This window comes from Ambystoma mexicanum, chromosome 5q (assembly GCF_040938575.1).
Source record: "Ambystoma mexicanum isolate Mex_15411 chromosome 5q, UKY_AmexF1_1, whole genome shotgun sequence".
Lineage (NCBI taxonomy): Eukaryota > Metazoa > Chordata > Amphibia > Caudata > Ambystomatidae > Ambystoma > Ambystoma mexicanum.
The window spans coordinates 517,555,531-517,575,875 of record NC_090933.1 but is presented as its reverse complement, the minus strand read 5'-3'; the positions used below and the strand labels follow the sequence as shown (position 1 = coordinate 517,575,875).

At 40.5% G+C, this 20,345-nt stretch overlaps 1 protein-coding gene across 2 annotated transcripts in view; it reads right to left on the bottom strand.

Moving 5' to 3' along the window:
• MAPRE2 (microtubule associated protein RP/EB family member 2) overlaps positions 1–20,345 on the bottom strand; it is a 984,616-nt gene that overhangs the window by 836,530 nt on the left and 127,741 nt on the right. Inside the window, exon 1 of one of the 2 annotated variants that reach the window (XM_069621020.1) lies at positions 5,193–5,283. The exons of the other annotated variant lie outside the window; for it this stretch is intronic. The gene's annotated coding sequence lies outside the window, so the exon portion shown is untranslated. Of the gene's footprint in view, positions 1–5,192; positions 5,284–20,345 lie in introns of those variants that run through there. 2 annotated transcript variants of the gene reach the window in all.

The window sequence follows — 20,345 nt, the reverse complement described above, 5'->3', positions numbered from 1 at the left end:
ACTGGGATTACACATTCTATTCCCATCTCCACAAGAGCCATTCCAGGATCGATGTGATCCTCTCCAACATTGAAGCAACCACAGGAAGTAGGGTTCACTCACAATATCCTCTTAATGATTTGGAAACCTTTCCTAGCCAAACTTCTTTGCCTGGCGTTTGAATGCAATGCTATTGAAATACCCCATTCTGGAAGAAAAAGTGAAAGAACATATAACCCACTACCTTCAGCTAATTGACAGCGGGAGATTTCACTACCTGCAATGCTGTAGGAGTGCACAGTGGTGGTCGGAGGTGAATTGATCAAGTTATCTGTGCTGAAGCGCAAATCATTATGATCACAACTTGATGGACTCAAAGCCCTGACCGCAGCCCTCGAGCAGAATCATAAACAATCTGCCTCACACAGAAACGCAGGCTGAGGATTGCCAGGGATGCAATGGAAGCATCGTTAGCCGATGAACTGAAATACTGCTAAGCACTACGCAGTTCTATTATGCAAAAAGCAATAAAGCGAATCGGATCTTAGCCTACAAACTGCAGCAAATAAAAATTAGAAGGGTTTTTCCTTTTACTCTTCGGCTCACAACTCCTACTCTAGACTGGATTATTTGCTGATTTCGGATAAAATGATTGATGTTGTGAGGACTGTGGAAATTGGGGAGGGTGTCTCTCAGATCATTCACTGGTAAAGTTGAATATGGATCGAAGTATACATCGACCTACCTGGGTTAAATGGAGACACAAGACATTCATTTTGCAGGAGGAGAAAGTGTGTGAGGCCATTAATATCTCCATCGTTCATTTTTTTGAGGATAATGTGGGTTCGGCGGACAGTCTGATAGTGTGGGATGCATTTAAGGCGCATGTGCGAGGGGAATTGATTAATTAGACAGCTAGAGTCAGGAGGGAGGGGGAGATGAGTATTAGGGGGTTGGAGTTGGAGCTTAAGGCTCTACAACGGCAATAGGCTATGTTTGGTAAAGGTGAGGACAGATTAAAGATGGAGGGTGCGAGGAGCAAATTAAGAAAAATGATGGAGGAGCAAGCTGAGAAAGGGTTGTATTTCATGAGGCAGAAATATTGGGAGGAAGGGGATAAGGGAGGACGATTGCTCGCTAGGAAACTGAAATGTTTGTCGGATAGATCGTTTATACAGAAAATAGAGGATGCAGTTGGAGGGGTGAGGGTTCGAAGTGTTGAAATTTGTGAATGCTTTAGGTCCTTTTTTGCTTCTCTTTATTCGGATGTGTCGCAAGTTGAGGATGGCAAACTAATGGATTTCTTCAACAAAATAGACATTCCTTTTTTATCTGTGGAGGGAAGAGAGGCGCTTGATGCTCGGATTATGGAATCAGAGGTTGTGGATGCTATTAATCAACTTAATATTGGTAAATCCCCTGGTTCAGATGGGCTACCTGTAGAGTTTTATAGAGCGTTTAGTTCGGTTTTGGTGCCCAAATTGTGTGTTTTGTTTAATAATTTTCTTTCAGATGGAGTATTGTGTCCAACGATGCGAGAGGCGATTATTACCCTCATCCCGAAACTGGGAAAAGATTTGTCAAAGTGTGCTAATTATCGTCCTATTTCTCTACTTAATGTGGACGTTAACATTTTTGCGAAGGTCATGGCCACTAGGTTGCAAAAATATATGGGTGAATTGGTGGGCCGTTCCCAAGTGGGGTTTATGGTTAATAGATATGGCTATGATAACATTAGGACATTACTGAATATAATAGGGTTGTCTCGTGCTAAGGTGGAGGATATATGTTTGATTTTTTTTTACTTTACGCTGAAAAAGCATTTGATTGTGTGAATTGGTCGTTTCTAAATTTCACACTGCTTCGGATGGGCTTTGGCCCACAATTTCTGAATGCTATAGGTGCATTGCAACACAATATCTCGGCTAAAATATGGGTTAATAATGTTTTGTCTAAGGCTTTTCGGTTGTATAGAGGTACGAGACAGGGGTGTCCTCTTTCGACCCTTTTATTTAATTTGGTCCTGGAGCCGTTGCTGGCTTATTTTAGGCAGGAGCAGAATATCTGTGGTTGGAAGTTGAGAAATGATGAGGTGAAAGTCCTAGCATATGCTGACGATCTGACGGTGGTCTTGAGGAATCCGGAGGTGGGTGGACCCTTATTGAGGGATATGTTGCAAGAGGTGGGAGAATTGTCTGGCTATAAAGTGAACTGGGGTAAAACAGTAGTTTTCCCGCTTCAGATGAACCCGGTGAATGGGAGGTTGTTGGATTGGGATTGCCAATGGCCTGATGTTTCAGTGAAATATTTAGGAGTCTACTTGGTGCGCGATATTAAGAGAACGGTAGAATACAATGTAGACAAATTGAGAGAAATTCTGCTGAAGGATGTACAAAGATGGGAAAGATTGACTCTAAGCATCTGGGCAAGAATCAATGCTATCAAGATGATGCTGTTCCCAAAGGTCCTGTATTTTATTCAATTACTTCGCCTTAAATTTACTAAAAGAGTGCTCCGGAGCATTGATAGGATTTTTATGGACTTCCTATGGGGAAAAGGTAATAGGCCAAAAATTCCACGATTTATTTTGGTGCGTAGAGTTAAAGATGGGGGCTTTGGTTATCCGGTATTGGAGAATTATTGTAGGGGATTTTTATTGAAGAAGGTTTCTTATTACTTTGAGGAAGGGCGGGGTTCAGACCCATATTGGCTTTTAATGGAAAAGGAAATGCTGCATCCCTTTTCCCTGGACTGTTTATATTCGTATGGGAGGTTGGCAAATTCTGGTACAAAATTGGAGACTCTAGTGATTTCTAAGTCAGTGTTGGTTAATTGGATTCTGGGGTGTGGGTAATCCCTGTATTTGTATGATTCGGCCTCTATTTGGCTGAATCCGGGTTTAGAAATTAATAATAAAATGCTTAATTGGAGGGGCTGGGCTAACAGGGGTATTCTGAAAATAGGAGATGTATGGAGAGGGGGGAGGATGGTTCCGTTTGAAGAATTAGCTAATCGTTATAGTCTGCATAATAGAGAGGCGGGTAGATATGGGCTTTTGGAGCGGTTGCTGATGGAAAGATTGCAAATGTTGAGCGGACCTTTGAGTGGTAGACCTCAGATTTGTGAGATTTTTGCTACGTCTCCTAGGACAGTTTCTACATATGTTAGGTTGATGCCTTTGCAGGACTGTATGAGGAGTTCCTGGGGTCAGTTGCGAATGAAGTGGGTGTCTGAATTGGAAACTGATCTTTCTGATGGCTTGTGGGATAATAGCTGGAGGGCTTCGGTGAGGGCCAAGGTTGATTTAAATCTGAGGTATATTCACCAACGTCTTTTAGGCCGTATTTATTGGACACCAGTGAAAATGACGGAGAGAGGCTTGGCTGATGTAGATCTGTGCTGGGGGTGTGGGGGCTCGAGAGGGACCTATCTACATATGCTCTGGGAGTGTAGTAGAGTGCTGGACTTTTGGAGAGAAGTTTTGGATTGCATTGATATGGTAACTAGTATGACACTGCCTCGTACTTTTCTGTCAGTGATTTTCCTTTCAACTGATAGTCGAAGTGTGGAGATGTGGGATTGTTCGGAATGGATTGATAGAGCATTGTTGATGGCCATAAAACAAATAATGAAGGTGTGGAAATCCAGGAAGAAGCCACATTACGAGAACTGGGTGTCGGATATGCGGACGCTCTCTTGGTATGAGAAGACTCAGGCAGTTCGACAACATCGGGAAACTGAGTACGAGGAGAGATGGGGGCCATTCAGGGATTTATTTGGATGAGCTGTAGGCTTTGGTTTATTTTGTGGATATTGAGGTTGGGGATTGGTAGGGGTGTATGTTTTGTCCTTTTTTTTTGTGTTTTGTGTTATCACGTCTTGCCATGAGATAGGAGGGTGGGGATGTTTTCGGATTTCGTTTTGAATAGCTGTTCCTTTAGTAGTAATTTGCATTTTGTTGCACTGATGTATATTGAGTAATATTTTGCTTATTCCCATTCTGTTATTACTCAGTTGTATTATGTTTTGTATAATTATTAAATAAAGTTGATAAAAGGCCCGGGTGGAGTCTTGAAGTCAGATGAACCATCTAGACGTCAGATCCTCTGTGAATATTGCACATTTTTGTGTGAAGCCGATAATCTAAGCTCTGAGCAACAAAAAGATGACCTTAAGCAAGCCCAACACCCCACACCTGCAGACAATGACAAGATAAAGCTGGAGCGCCTGATTGAGGCAGAAGAGGTTCTCCAAGTGATGAATGCGCTCCTGTCCAAAGTTCCAGGTCCGGATGGCTTTTCTATCATTTTCCATAACCAATTCTCCTCTCAACTTCTTGGGCCTCATTACGACCCAGGCGCTAATGGGTTAACGGCCCCGTAAAAGGCTGCGGCGCCGTTAACCTATTAGCGCCTAATTACGAGGTCCCTTTGCGGGACCCGACCTTAACGCCTGGTGTAGACCAGCCGTTAAAGTAGGGACCCGCAAAGGAACCTTGGTGCTAATTACGGTGCCGCAATTTGCGGCACCGTACTCAGCGCCTTCCCCATTCCCATTGAGCCTTATGGGGCAAAAATGGGAATGGGGAAGGGCCAGGGAGGAAGGGGGAATTACCGCCCCGCCAACCTTGTAATGGGGTGGTAATTCCCCCTTTCTCCATGGCGGAGTCGGTAACTTACCGGCATGGACCATGGTGCTAATAGCACCATGGTCTTCCGCCAGGGTCGTAATGAGGCCCCTTGACCCCAAAACATACCTTTTAAAATCATTTTCTTACCACTGGCAAAATCACAACTTACATGTCCGACACAGTGCTTACCCTTTTGCTTAAGCTACACAAAGATGCTGAAAACTGTGCTGTATACCGTCCTACAGCCATTCTAAACTCTGATGCTAGATTTGTAGAGATGCAAACTGGGCTAACTCATGCCATATTTTAAATGGTCAAACACATTACAATATTCATAGGGTACTTTATTTATTTTTATATTTATAGCAGCGCACAAAGCTCTGAGGCATCTAGGTGCTAGTTACAGTAGAAGTGCAATAGCATAGTCCAAAAGTTGCAGGACCACACATGAGAGAAATACCATAGGGTAGATTGTGACAGAACCCTCTGGTAAAGCCTCAACTCATGTTAAGGGGGCTAAGCCAGGTGTGCAGAGTAAATATGAAACAACAATAAGTGGATGTGCAAACTGGTGGAGTCTCACCTCATGTTACAGGGGGCTACGTCAGGTGTGCAGGGTAAGCTTGAGTGGGCCCGAGGGGTATACCTTTCAATACATCATCACAAGACGTACAGGAGGCTTGAGTTCAGGAGGCAAACAGATAGGAGTAGACATGAGTGGCGTACGTTTCGGTGCATTGTCACGGAGCATATACGATAAAGGCTGTGAACCACATTTACCAAGGTATTTGTTAATGCTAAATTCATCTAAACATTTCCTAAAACCTACAATAATCCTTGTGGCGGATGGAAATATAGAAAGAGCAATTAAGCTTAAAATACGTGAAAAAGCAATAAAAATAAAAATAGGTCAAGTGAGATTGGGAAGAGAAAGTAAGAATAAGCATGCAATAAAAATAACAAGCAGAAAGCAAAAAGATAAGTGCTAATTTTAACAAAAATGTACACAAAAAGTTCATCCTAGTGATAATACAGAAGGTATTAGCACTAGGGCAAACTTTGTCCTGGTGCACAAATTCATCGAAAATGTATCTTTTTTGCACTAGGGAAACTTTTGCCCTGGTGCTTCTACCATGCCAAACTGCACTTGGCATGGTGCAATGGTTTTCTAATATGTCTCAACGTTTTAAAAAATAGGGCAAACTTTGTCCTAGTGTCAATACCGTGAAACTTTGCACTTTCACTGATGCAATGTATCTGTAATCTGGCCCCAGATGTGAACGTAGGCATAGCCATGCAAATAACTGCTAGCTGCAGAGATATGCTAGCACAACAACCAGGATTTAGAATTAGTCATTCTAATGTAATTTATCTTTCAAAACCAACAAAAAAATGTATTGTTCTTTTGATATAGATGTTAAGCATTTATTGTTGAAACTCAAAGATTAAGAGAATTTCTATCTTGTAAATATATATGATTGACAAAAAAATGAATGTACGCGATCTAATTTTCCTAAAGAAAATAAATGATTACAGAATCATAGAAGAGTAGATCCTATCACATTGTTTACATTTTATAGAACAAGTTTTGCAAGACATACATTACTTCCCTTCTCTATGTAATTCAGTCACAGTTTTTCCAAACACATTTTCTCATGTTATTAAACAATAGTTCTATTGTTTATTGTCAAAGATGCTGTGCCACTTCTATCACCAGATGTCCACGTTGGAATGTCAATGATGTCGGCATTTGTGGTTCATGAGTTATGAGTAGAATTCAAAAAGAAACTTTTTAAACAATTGATACCTTAGATTTTAAAAAAAATGAATTGTCATAACCTGTTTTTAAAATGTTGTTAATTATTGTTAGACTAATTGAAGTGAATATTGTAACCCCACTGGTGCAAGGTAAGACCACTGAGCAAGCAACTCAAAGTAGGACACTTTACATTTCGAATAATCAGTACTTAAATGTTTCAAAAATACGGCTGCTGAACAAAGCATATGAATCTTGCCGTCACTTTATTGAGGTGTTTCATTATTACATTTGTTAACATGTGTGTGACATTATCAGCGGGCTTTTCCAGTGCTTATGGGTATCAGGTAATAATATCGCCATGTATATGGTCGCCGTAAATAATATCGCCGGGAAAATGTTGTGGCGATATTATTTGGGTGACCATTTATATGGCGACACATGCAATAATGTCGCCACAAAAAACGGGCATTTTTCAGAGATATTTTTGCATGGCGAGATTTTTGTGGCGACATTATTACATGGAACCTGCTTATGAGGTTACTTAAGCTTCATAAAACAGCAGATAGTATATTATGTAACTATAACATTCGTATGTGCATTAAGTTACATCAACATGTTCGGATTAATGCCCTGTTGAAGAAAAAAACAGCAATATTTTTGTTTGACAAATCTGTTTATTTAATATATTTCACTGAATCGATTTTACTATAACTCTCTTAAATCCTTAAATATGTTAACTCATATGTAATTTGTTTTTACCTTAAAGAAGGTCATTCTTATATATTTAAAGTGATCTGCAATTGTATTTCTTCTGCCTCATTGAACAGGTCATATAAATATAAAATATAATACAAATGTAGTTACCCTTAATTATTAACACTCAAGTGTCTACTGTCCATGCAAATCTACCCAGGAGTGGCCATTTAAAATATTGTAAATGTTACCTTTAGGGTCAACGTTTAAAATATGTCTACCATTGGTATGGTTACTATATCACCAAACAGACACATGGACGTTAGATTATCCACCCCGGAAACGGGAAGTACACCAACTTCCAATATCTAAATTGCCTAGTTGCCTTTATGTGCATCATTCACCCTCTAATGATCGTTTGTAATAAACCACCTTTTTGTTCAAAAATGTATTTGTATGCCATACAAGCGTGTTTCTACCTGCTTTGTACAGGTTGATTCTTAATAGTTACGTTAAATGTGTCTAATCCATCATGTGCAAGCTAACAGAACATTACAAGTACATGGTTAGGTCACCTCCATCATGTGTTGTTTAGAATTCCTGATATGCTAACTGACTGCATTTATTTTATTTTTGAAATATCAAGCTTATATTTTAAGTATTCATTCTGGTGGAATTAGTTCTGTTTCTACAGGCAATCATTAGGGACTGAATGACACATGTAAATGCAACTAAGTGACTTAGATGTTACAAGATGGTCAACACCATGTAAAGAAATAATCTTACTTCCTGTTTCCAGGTTGGGGGGCATGACCAGCATTCTCATGTTTATTTGGTAATATAATAAACTCAGCAATGACAGATGCTTTGATCAACAATAAGAAAGAGGTGTCAGGCGCTTGAAAGAAATTATGCACGTCATGCATGTATGATATGCATGTATGATATAACAGTTCTTTATTGAGTGTTGGGACTCTTAGGAATTGGGTTGGACAAATGCCTATAGGTTTTCTGTGAAATCTACAAATAATAGGGAATATCTCTAGTTTTCCCATCAACTCTCTTCTAGACCTTAGGTTTCTCAGGATTGAACACAGGTCCCTCTTGGACCTTGGATTTCAGGATTTACAACATGTCCCTCTTTGCGCTTGGATTTCAGGATTTACGATAGGTCCCTTTGAAATCTTGGCCTTAATAGGTATTTCCCACCCCACATTCAGCGTCAATTACAGGCAGGCAATATTCTCTTTCTATCCTACACAGAGACTCATCCCTTCCCTATGGGTCGCTATTGGAAAACCTTTGGATCAGGCTTTCCAATTTCTCAAAGGAATTGAGGGGGGCCGTTGTGTCCTTCTGTGCAGCCTTCCTCATCGAGGAATTTCAGGGCCCAACAGCTCTCCACATCTCCTCTCAGCATTGGCAGGATTGTATTGCCTTCCACCAGGAGGTAATTTGTTCCTCTCTTCAGTAGTCTTCCCTTATAGCAAGAGAGAATCATTAGGTGTGTCTGCTGCCTTCAGGTTCAGGACACAGAATGAACGTTCCCAGTCCCTTTAGAACCCAGGAGGCTTTTTTGCTACTTCTAGGTTGGCCCCTTATAGGTTATTCTTCAGGCTACTGTATTTTATTCCCTGGAATTGGTAAGCATTCCTGATATTCATATTTGCTCTTGTTAAATTGTTATGAAATGTGCCTTAGTATTAACTGATTACTTTATTGTTCCCATTAACCCACATGCTAGGCTGCAAGGTTTCTTAGGCCCACATGGCATGCAGCACCATCTTGGAAATCATTTGCTCCCTGTCAGCAGCTCCACAGTTTTCTGCCTTCTCCCTGTCTCAGCAGGTTTGTGATTCTGGTCTGTGGACTGAATGCCTCAGTCTGTGGACCACTTTGTACCCGCAGAAGGGGTTGCTGTGAAATGAAGTGCCCTGGTAGCTTGAAAGACCATATTGCCCTTGGAATCAAGTTAGTGCATCTCCCTGGACTCCTGGTGCATGTAAACAATCCTGTGCCCTGCACATGAAATGAGTACACCTCCCATCTCCAGACTGGACTGCTGGGGAACGTAGTCCACCAAAGTTGCAGTCAAAGTATGCAGCAACATGGACTTGGGGAATGAACTGAGCACACTTTGTTTGAGAGGGGGACAAGGCTCCAGTGAGACCCTCTCCATTCACTCCCCAGGGTCACACACCAAACAGCAGATGGAACACCTCAGACCTCTGGGACCCCCATTTATAAGGTAGTGAATGCCTCAGATTCACCACTGTGGACAGACACATTTTAAACGCAGATCATAAAGGTAACATTTTCAATATTTAAAATGTCCCCTACCAGGTAAATTTGCATGGACACTCCAGACTTAAGTGTTAATAATTAAGGGTAGACACATCTGTTCTATACTTTATATTTACATGGCAGGGTCAACAAGGCAGATGAAAGGTAGGTGCAGATTTCCTAAAATATATAAGAATAATCATTAGAGTGAAAACAAATTACATATGAGGACTCAAAGAATTATAATTAAAAGATGTTGAAGTAGTGCAAAGCACATACAAAAGTAGCATAGTGTAATATTTAATCTGAGGTTTTTAATCTTAAATAATATTATAAACAATGAAATAACACTCAGGGAATTCTCCTCCATATATAAAGCACGTGTAAGAGACCTACAGGTGAAACCCATCAATAAAGTGACAAGATAAATATGCTTTGCTCATCAGACGAATTTAGAAAAATGTAAATGTCTGATTATCTGGTATCTGAGGTTGCATTATTATGAGTTGTGTGCTCACTGGATTCACTTTTACTAGTTCATTTTGCACCAGGGGATTCCACTGTGCACTTCAGTTTGTCAAACAATAGTTTATACAATCTACGATTTTATTAAGACATTTACAGATTTTATTGAAGGGAATCAATTTTAAAGAAAGATCTTACTAAATGTTTTCTATTCAGAGATGCTGAATTGATCCAAAATTTGAAATATTGCTAAATACTATGAACTGCCTAGGAAAAGACCGTAAAAAGCACAAAACATATGTCAGTATAAGTGACATTTCAACAGGGTCATCAGCGGCAAACGTGACACAGCATCTGTGACAATGAACAATACAACTATATTTTCAACATTTAAAAAAAAAGATTTCTTGGACAAATTCTGAATTACATGGAAGAGAAGTAATGTATATCTAGCAACACTGGCTCTATAAGATGTGGAATCTGGCAGGTACCATTCTTCATTAATTCAGAAACTGTTTATTTTCTTGAGAGAAATTGTGTCATGTCTATGCATTATTTGTCAATCTTTTTAAAGATATTTAGGATAACAAAAACCTTTCTTTAATTTTTGATATTCCTTGTTAAATGATTACTATCAATATCAAGAGAAACACATGTTTTTGTTTGGTTTTTAAATGAATAAATGTAATCTAACATTACGAATTCGAATTTAAATGTTACATAAATCGGGGCATGGCTGAGCGACACGCCATGCGGACGTGCCTGCTGTGAGCTCCGTATGCAGGCGCCCGAATTTTCGTTTTATATATGCCCTAACGCCGTAATTTTTGGCTGATTCTTGCCCTATGATGATATGACCCAATGCAGCACCCTTGGAGAGAGAGCTGAGAAGCCTGACGCCCGTGGGAGCCGGCATTTTTATCTGATATCCTCCTGGGGACGAGCGGCGAAAATGGCGGCAGCCCTGAGTTTCGTCCTGCGCCAGTTGGAGATCCCAAGCCGGCTGACGATTGCGTGAGCAGACTGCAGCGCAGCGGACCGCGTCGCCTGCGGAGAAGAGGGAGAGCGGGCGTTTAGGAGTTCCCCGTGGGTTTGTCGTGTCTTGCCGGAGGGGAGGGGAGACTCGGAGGAGAGGGGCTGCGGCCTGTGGGAGCTCCGGGGGCTGCGGGCGAGCGGCTTGGCGGAGTCCCTCGGGGCTTGCCTCCTGCTGCTGGTACACTCGCTTCCTCCACCCGTACTCCCGAGGAGCTTTCGGCGTGTAAGGATATTTGGCGTGTTACAGTACAGAGTACAGCAATACTGCACAAGTAGCACAATTTTTTTTGCAGCACCACCACCACAAGGGTGCGGTGCATTGCTATATGGGTTAGTAGATTAACAAGGAAAGACAGGCTATTCAGTCAAAAACGATTTTAACATATAAGATGCAAATCTATTTTTACAGTTAAAAGCACACGTGCTCATTTAAAAATGCACACTATTTTTCACCTGAAATGCCTATGGTGCGAGAGACACATTTGAAAACTAACAGCTAACCTATTAACCATTAACCTGACTAATAAAACCTTATTTAATATAACCCACTAATAAAATGTGTTCTCCACTGCAGAATTAGGCATACTCTGAAAACCATTTAAATGTGTGTGCAGATTTTTTCTCTTCTCTTCTCTGCCTGATTCTCCGTGTTTTTGTGCACAGTAACTGCAGGAGAAGGAAGTCAGATTTGCAACAATTGCAAATGTATAAGCGAAGCTATTGTTGAAGAGTAGGAGGATGAGAGATGATGGATTTCATTGGGACACGTCATACAGAGGGCTGAGAGGAAAGTTTTAGTGGGCAGTATCAGGGAAAAAAGACAGGCAGACATCTTTCTGCACTACTGGGGAGAAGACCTGGCTGTGGGGTCCTGACTGAATGCAGATTCCTGTGTCCTGCTGCAGTCGAGATTGGGGAGAGCTGAAAGAAAAACCTTTCCACTGGCTGAGGCATTCCTATCTGAAAAAGCTGAGAATTCCAGGCAATGACCCCGGCTTGAGAAGGCAAGCGTTCCTTTTTGCGGGAGTTAATCCAAGAGAGCCACATTCACAAAGAGAACAACTAAACAGATAAGGTAATGAGAAGTGTGGGAGCTGAGTGTGTACGGTAATATGCAGTCAGTGTAGGATTCCTGTGCGTGTCTTAATCAAATACCAATGTTGCAATTTGAGTTCTGTTCTCCGCCACGCTCTTTGCAGTGTGTCATAGACAATGCTTTGACTGTACCATTTTATTTATTTCTGTAAAGAATGAGATCGTGTCTAAATGCAGCTTTTATAATACAGAAAATATTTGAAAACAGACGGGTGTTTTATTTTCTATTTACCATTACAATGCCGATGATGTGGGGAGATTTTTAAACAGTGCAATGGTCATTTTAAGACAGATGTGTGCATGTCAGAATCAGTATGAATAATTGTGAGTGACTGTAGCATAGCTTGTTGGAGGTACATGAGCCAACGGGAAGAGAGACTCTCTGAACATAGCTCCCTACCGTATATAAGGTAGTGGAAATTACCACAAGACTACCACATATAGCTCTCTGTCGTAAATAAGTCAGTGAGTTCGCCCATGGTGGCACACCAACACTATCACTGGAAATGTGGTATTCCTAGAATGCAGGTCTGAGGTCTCTCTAGTGATCACACGAAAAATCTAAGCAAAGATAAGGGATTCTGGACATTGGGGCCACAAATAAAACAAGGGAATTATGCTCACCAAAATACCACCAACCACGTATACCAAATATGCAGGTCTGGGTGCTGAAATAATGCATGTCCATTGTATTATTGTTGCACATGGCCAAATCTGAATACAAAGAATGATTATTGCTAAGTTATTTTTCGGCGGTAATAAAATACCGTCAGGCCCCAAATCTCCACAAAATACCCTACATATTTATGGTGCGTTGCAGGCCGGGAAAGTGATCATAGAGTACCTACTGGGCGTGGCAAGCGTGTCTCACACTGCCATTTGCACATTAAAGGGAACCCATTTTATAATAGCAGTGTGCCACTAAAAACGAATTTCAGAATGTCACAAAGGGAAACCACATTCTCAGATCTAGTGCAATATTTAGAGGCAAAGTTATTTGCACATGGGAATTGGTCTTCGAATAGCACGTTAGAATGGAGTAACCGCATTCAGGGTGAGGTGCAGAAAGAAAAACTAGACAATATTTTTGCAGAAGGCAGCATAATTCAGGTCTGCCTTACAAGATTATTGAATGCAGCCGATAAAAGTGCAGAGAAAGACTGTTTAATACGGCTATGCGGCAAAATATGGTTTATTTTAAACAAGTCCCTGCGAATGCAAGAGAATGATACTCAGCTAATTAACAGGTTAAAGACTGAATTAGATGGGGCAAGTAAAAATCAGGAAATGTTGAGAGCAGAATTGGATGTATGCCAAAAAGACATGCAATTAAAATGCAGAGACTTTGATACTCAGTTATCCAAAAGCAAGAAACAATTTGAAGATAGTGAGCAAGAATTGACACACTTAAAAGCCTTAGTGGATCACATTAGGCAGGATAAAGATGAGGTTGTTTCAGAAATGCAGATTTTACAAAAAGAACATTGTGAAAAAGAAGGTGATCTCCAGAGTGCAGAACAAGAAATGATTAAAATGATTCAAGAAAGAGACAAAAGAAATAAAGAGTTCAATGAATGCCAAATGCAAATGTGCGACATGCAGGAGGCGATTAATAAAATGAGCGATGAAAATAATTATTTGCAGAATGAAGCAACCAGACTCCTTAAAAAGTGTAAGGACTTAGAACAGCAAATGTGCATTCCCAGGTCCCAAGAGAGGCGGCAGGGTACCACATTCAATGGAGTGGAGGTGAATTCTAGCTCTGCCCAAAGAGCTAGTGCCCCAGTGACTGGGCCGGTGACTGAACTTGGTTGCAGCGCCCTTGGGGGATTTGATACTCCCATTGGGGGCAGCCACCAATCTCATACACCTGAAAACAGGATTGAATCACAAAATAGTGCAATTCCATGCATTGCAACAAGTAGCCCCATAAAAATAATGAAATCCATTAAAGCCCTGATCAAACCATTTAAAAAGGGAGGTGAATGCTGCATTGAGGATCACTTAGAAGCGGTACATGACATTTTTAAAGCGCTCCAGATACCTAAGGAACAGTACAGACAATATTTTCATTTAACTTTAGATGCCCCGACGGCCAGCATCATAAGGGGATTAAATGAACAGCAGAATATGACATGGCTGGAGTTTGAAAAAGAAATTAGGCGTCATTTTTCTCCTTTTCAGTCATTGCAGGAGGCAAAGAAAGTCGCGTACACAATTACTGCTGGACCTAATACATCCCCTCGCCAATTTTTACAAGACTTAAAAAGAGCATTCTCTCGCTTTGATGTATCTTTTGACTCAAATTCCAATGAGTTTAAAACTGCATACTTCTATGGGCTACAGAAAGACATCATATCCCAATTGGTCCGTGAATTTGACCGTGACAAGTCCCTTGAATGGATTGTACATCAAAGCACAAAGCTATATGAGGTACTCTATTGTCAGGGTAGAGAAAGTGATAAAATGAAAGATACTAGGCCTAAATCTAAAGAACCCTCAGCCACAGTAATGGAAATCAGGTCAGCCAAAATGTCCCTTGAGTCTGCTCAAAGTCAAGGTAAAAATAATGTGACACCTGAACAAAGGGGTAATCAACAAAGATCGCCATTTCCTGTACCAATGTTCCAAACACATGATCCTAGTAATAGAGAGAGCTACATCAGCCCTAGATATTTAGGGGATAGACCCCGGGTAAGATATCGGCCTGATATGGCAGGTATGAACAATAACCAGAGACAAAATCAAGATCAAAGAAATGATGGTCCCTACCAGTCATTGGGGACACAGAGTAGGTTTGATCCCAACACCATGATATATGGTAATCAGGATAGGCCCCGATATGTGGATCGATTTACTGATAATGGAAATCAACATAGGGGCCAGTACCCACAATCTGAGAGACAGGACATGAGGCAAAACGTGAACTACAGTCCACGCCAGTACAATGATTCCCCACCAGGGGACCATAATCAAAGGATGGGTGCAACCCGCTCCCCTCCACAAATGAATCAAGAGTTCAGAAACCATCCCAACCGGTATCAATCACCTGAGAGGTATCAGAATAGATCCAATCAGGGGGAAAACAACCAATATCGACCTAGGCCACAGAAAGAGGATCCTAGAGAGATGGAAAGGTTCCAGTGCCTTGAGGCCCAAGTGAAAATGTTAGCTGAGCAAATAGGAAAGATCTATACAGCGCAAAAACAACCTTCCAAAGAGGGGGCTGATGGCTGTAGCAATGACCGGGGGGCTTCCGAAAAGTGACTAAGTACTCATGATAATCGCAGTGCCAAAATGACAGATTGCTCTGATATAATTTTGCATGACAACTCTGAGGTGACTAATGGATTAAAAATGAAAGTACCAGTAAATGAAATTGTGATAGAAAGTGCAAATACTTCTAAAAAAGAGGTACGGTTTAACTTAGAGCTAAATAAAACAGTAAAGATTTGCACAAATGAAAAAGAAACATTAGGAATTCCAAAAGAACAAAGGGACAGATTTAAGAAAAATGACTCATGCATGGGGAATACCAGTGAACAGGGAGTAAGTGGGGATGCCATAGCTCCTTCCCTGGGCAAGCAAAACAATGACCAAACACAGACAGAAAAAGGAAATACTCACAAGGAGGGTACAAGTCAATCACCTGAAGAATTCTTTGAGCCACATATTCTTGAAGAGGCTGCAAGGGCTGGTATTACACTAAATGATCACAAATGCACAGAATTAAAAAATGACAAATTGCTGAATGATGTTGTTACACATGTTCAGTTGGAAGGTTGTAATGTGGTCTCTGATGTTACCCAGATGGATGGGCGAACAGTGGCCACACTCCAAAAAACTTCTGATCATGGAGAAATGAATAAAATATCTCGCACAGAAATGGGTAAAAAGGAGGGAAAAATGTCTTTTCATTTACCAATGTGCTTAGCCAAAAGTGAAAAAGACCTGAGAAAGGTGAGCCCTGAAATCAGTAAGAATTCACATTTCTTATGTGTATTAGAGGAAGTTGAGGACAGATATTATGCACCCATCACTGTAGAAGAAAAATGCCACACCTTCGCTATGATTGACACTGGCGCACAGGCCACAATTATGTCCAAGGAGCTGGTAAAGAGTATCAATGAAGGGAGGCCTCCACAGAGTCAGATCACAGTGAAGGCAAATCAAGGCCCAGTGCATAACTTTAATGGGGAGGAGGTGCCCATCATAGGTGTAACTGAGGTTGACATAAAAATAGGAAAGCACAGAATGAAACAAGAGGTATTGATCACATCTATTTGTGAAATTCCATTTCTGATGGGGACAGATTGCCTGAAAAGATTGTCTCCTCTCATAGATGGGGTGAATGGAGTGCTGTGGTCCTTAACCAAAAAACCATTGAGGCCTAAGAAACTAAAATCACAAAACAGCAATATAAAAGAATGTCACACCGTTGCCAAAACAAATGATGCTGTGGAGGTATATCTCCAGAATAGCTGCATACCTAGTGTCACTGTTATATTAATGTGTCAAGACAAAGATCAGAGCGACAATGAAAAACTACCTGTACAAATATACTTGGACCCAAGGAAAGATTGGCAGACTGCTATAGATGAGCACACATTACGTTTTTACTTAAAAGAGAATACATGCAAACAGAATATTGTTCCTAAAACAGATTCAGAAAAACACATTACCACTCTGGCAGAAATACACATGGAAGATGAGCAACCATGGGTTCACGTTGGTATAAATGATTATCTTAAAACAATAAAAGCCACTTTAGCGCTTGAACATGAAAGGAGTTTCATTAATGAGAAATTGTTGCAAAAAATTATGGAGAGGGAAGAAATCCCGAAATTTAGGATTAAAAACCAATATGTTTCTGGGTTGGACAGTCCAGACTTTGAAAACCGAATTGCAGGCAGATGCATGCTTAAAATTAGCATTGGGCAGAAAATAATTTACCATAATGTATGGATAGTGAGTGGAGCACAAAATGAATTTTACATGGGCAATGACATCATGCACAGAATGTGTATGGTGTTAGATTTCCTTAATCAAAAAATATGGTCACGCCTAGGTGGTCCGGCACCTGAATTTGAAGACAAAAGAAGGGCTTATCATTGTGCACAACTAGTTCCTTATGCAGTCGAATTACAAATGAGGAAAAATACTATTGTTCCTGCATTTACAAAACAGTTTGCAATAACACTGAAATGCAAAAATGGACAGCAGATGAAAGGCTCTGATGCATTTGTATGCCTGAATGAATCCATAAAACAGCAAGGCCTGGATTATGAATACATTCCATTGGTAGACATTGGTGAGGGATCTGTAAAAATCATGGTAAATAATAAAGGTTGTCAGGATATTCATTTAGAGGAAGACTCCCCATTAGGAATGGCCATACAAAAATCACATTATACGGCAGATTTAAATAACATGGTGATCGGGAATATTCCTGAAAAATATGTAGATGCCAAGGGCGAGTTGCCAGAACACCTGGACTCTCAGCCCAAAGGAATATTTAAAATTCATTCTGTGTATCCTTATGATTCAAATGAGACAGTGTGCTGCCATCAAGAGGATTGCATAATATTTAATTTAAATGAAAATGAAACAGGAAATCAGCCCATTGAAGTGGAAGCTGATATGCCAAAATATTTAAAAGTGGCAGCTCTACAAAAAGACACAGCCACACAGTTAGAGGAAAGCGCTGAGATTCCTTTACCAGAAGAGTTTCCAGAATTTTCCAGAATGGTAGAAGAGCAGATCTCCTTAGCGGATGCATGTGACAGCGATGGGGATCGAAACGACCTGAGGGAAATATTTATGGAGTTTAAGGATGTATTTGCAAAAGATGCTTATGATTGTGGTTTAACTGATTTACATGTGGCCACACTACCAGAAGGTTGTAGCAGAAATCCAGTGTTTGTACGCCAGTATAGACTACCGCTGGCATGTTTAGAATCATTGGCAGAGATTATTAAAAATTTGGAATCACGGGGAATAATCAGGCCCATTCATAGCACATCCAATACGCCTATTTTAGGTGTGTTAAAGCCAAATGGTCAATGGCGGCTGTGTGCAGACTTAAGAGAGTTAAATAAAAGAGTACCAGTATCTAGATGGCCACTACCATTCATTGATCAGGGCCTAGCTCAGATACATGGTTCAAATGTATTTACCACGTTAGATCTCACATCTGGATATTGGTGTGTGCCATTGGCAGAGGAGATACAACACCTATTTTCCTTTACATTTGACAGGACTCAATATGCCTGGCTTAGAGCTCCGTTCGGGTACATCAATAGTGGGAGTGAATTTGGCATATTTTTGAGAAAGGCCATGCCGGATGCAGCGGAAAGAGGAACAATAGTTTATGTGGATGATGTCCTGATAAAAAATGAAAGCCTTAAAAGCCATTTTGATGAAATAAGACATATACTTGGCCAATTGCAGAAAGCAGGCGCCAAAGTATCTTTGCAAAAAGCACAATGGTGCAAGAAAAAAGTGAACTTTCTAGGGCATGAAGTGACTGAACATGGGCTAAATCCACAAAGGAAGAAAATAGAGGCCATACAAAGATTAAAAGATCCTAAAAATGTGAAAGGAGTAAAAAGTTTATTAGGGATGACAGGCTATAACAGAAAGTTCATTGAGAATTATGCAGAAATCACTCAACCATTGACTAAACTGCTTAAACTAAATACTCCCTGGAGATGGGAAAGAGAGCAGTCTGATGCAGTGGCTAGATTGAAGGAATGTCTTGTAAAGGCACCATGTTTAGCATACCCCATAAAGGACAGGGATTTCTTTATAGAAATAGGCTTTTCTGAACATTGTATGTCAGCAGTGTTATCACAAAAACACGATTTGAATCACAAAACCATTGCATATGCAAGTAAGGCATTTTCCCAAGTTGAAATGAAATTTAATGAATGTGAGAAGGCCCTATTAACCACTGTGTGGGCGCTACAACATTTTCGCCCCATTGTTCAGGGAGAAAAGGTGATTATTGAAACAAATCATCAACCTTTGCAATTTTTAGAGAGTAAAAGAATTAGATCAGGCAATCTAGCGCAATCCAGAATCACTTCATGGACGCTGGCATTACAAGGTTTTCCCGTAGAAGTGAGATATGGACAAAATAAAAAGAGCCCAATTGCTCAAGGGTTAGCTGACTTACATGACTGTGCAGCTGAACAAATACCAAATGAAATGGAAGTGGAAACTAGTTTACAGGAATTTGAACAATCATCACACAAAGCTTTTGATGAAAAAACATGCAAGGATTTGCCAACTGTATATGTGGATGGTTGTGCTTTTCACATTGAAAATGACAGTAATAAACAGTTAGTGGCAGGAATAGGAAATGTCTGGTTGAAATGTGAAGGCGTTCCCAGTATAGGGATGAGGATTGGAGATAGGAGCAGTCAGGTGGCGGAATTGGCAGCCATCTATAAAGCAATTGCTACTGCAGTTGATAAAAAGTTCAGTGAAATTGTCCTGGTGACTGATTCTGACTATGCACGGAATAGCTATGTGGAGTATTTGCCTGGTTGGAAAGCAAGAGGCATGGTTACATACAACAAAAAGCCACTTAAACATGGAAAAATGATACAAGCCATAGACAAATTGGTGTCAGAAAATAATTTAACAATATACTGGAGAAAAATTTGTGGGCATTTAAAAACACCAGGAGAGGATAAGGAGGGAAATGATAAGGCAGACCATCTGGCTAAGATTGGGGCTGTGATGGGAGAATTGCTACCTATAGATGATTTACTGGGTGAAATACAAATTGATGCAGTGACACGTTCTAAAGCACCAAAGGAGGTAGATCAACCGGTGGTGCAGTGGAGTCATGACACGCCAGACCAAGATTTGATTGAGGCACAAAAGAATGATCAAATTTTGGGAATCTATTATAATCATTTGATAGATCCTGAACAAAATCCTTTAACAGAAAAAGATTGCATGGGAAAAGAAGAGTTGAGGGTGTTATTAAAGAACAAAACACGAATCAGATTACAGGATGGACTCATGATTAGAGAGTCCATAACAGGACAAATACAGTGGGTAGTACCCCTTTCATTCAGAGGACTAATGCTACACCATGCACATGATGCCATAACTGCAGGCCATAGAGGTTCACAAAAAACATTAGAAATACTAAAAGATTATGCTTACTGGCCTCATATGTCCCAAGATGTGGAATTATATACTAGAGGATGTCTAGTATGCGCCCAATTTAAACCTGCTTCACCAATGCATAGAGCACCATTGATGAAAAGAGGCCTAACTCTCCCATGGTCAGATTTGCAAATAGACTATGTAGGTCCTTTAAAAAGGTCGAGCAGGGGACACCGTTATATTTTGAGTGTGGTATGTTTGATGTCAAAGTGGATTGAGTGC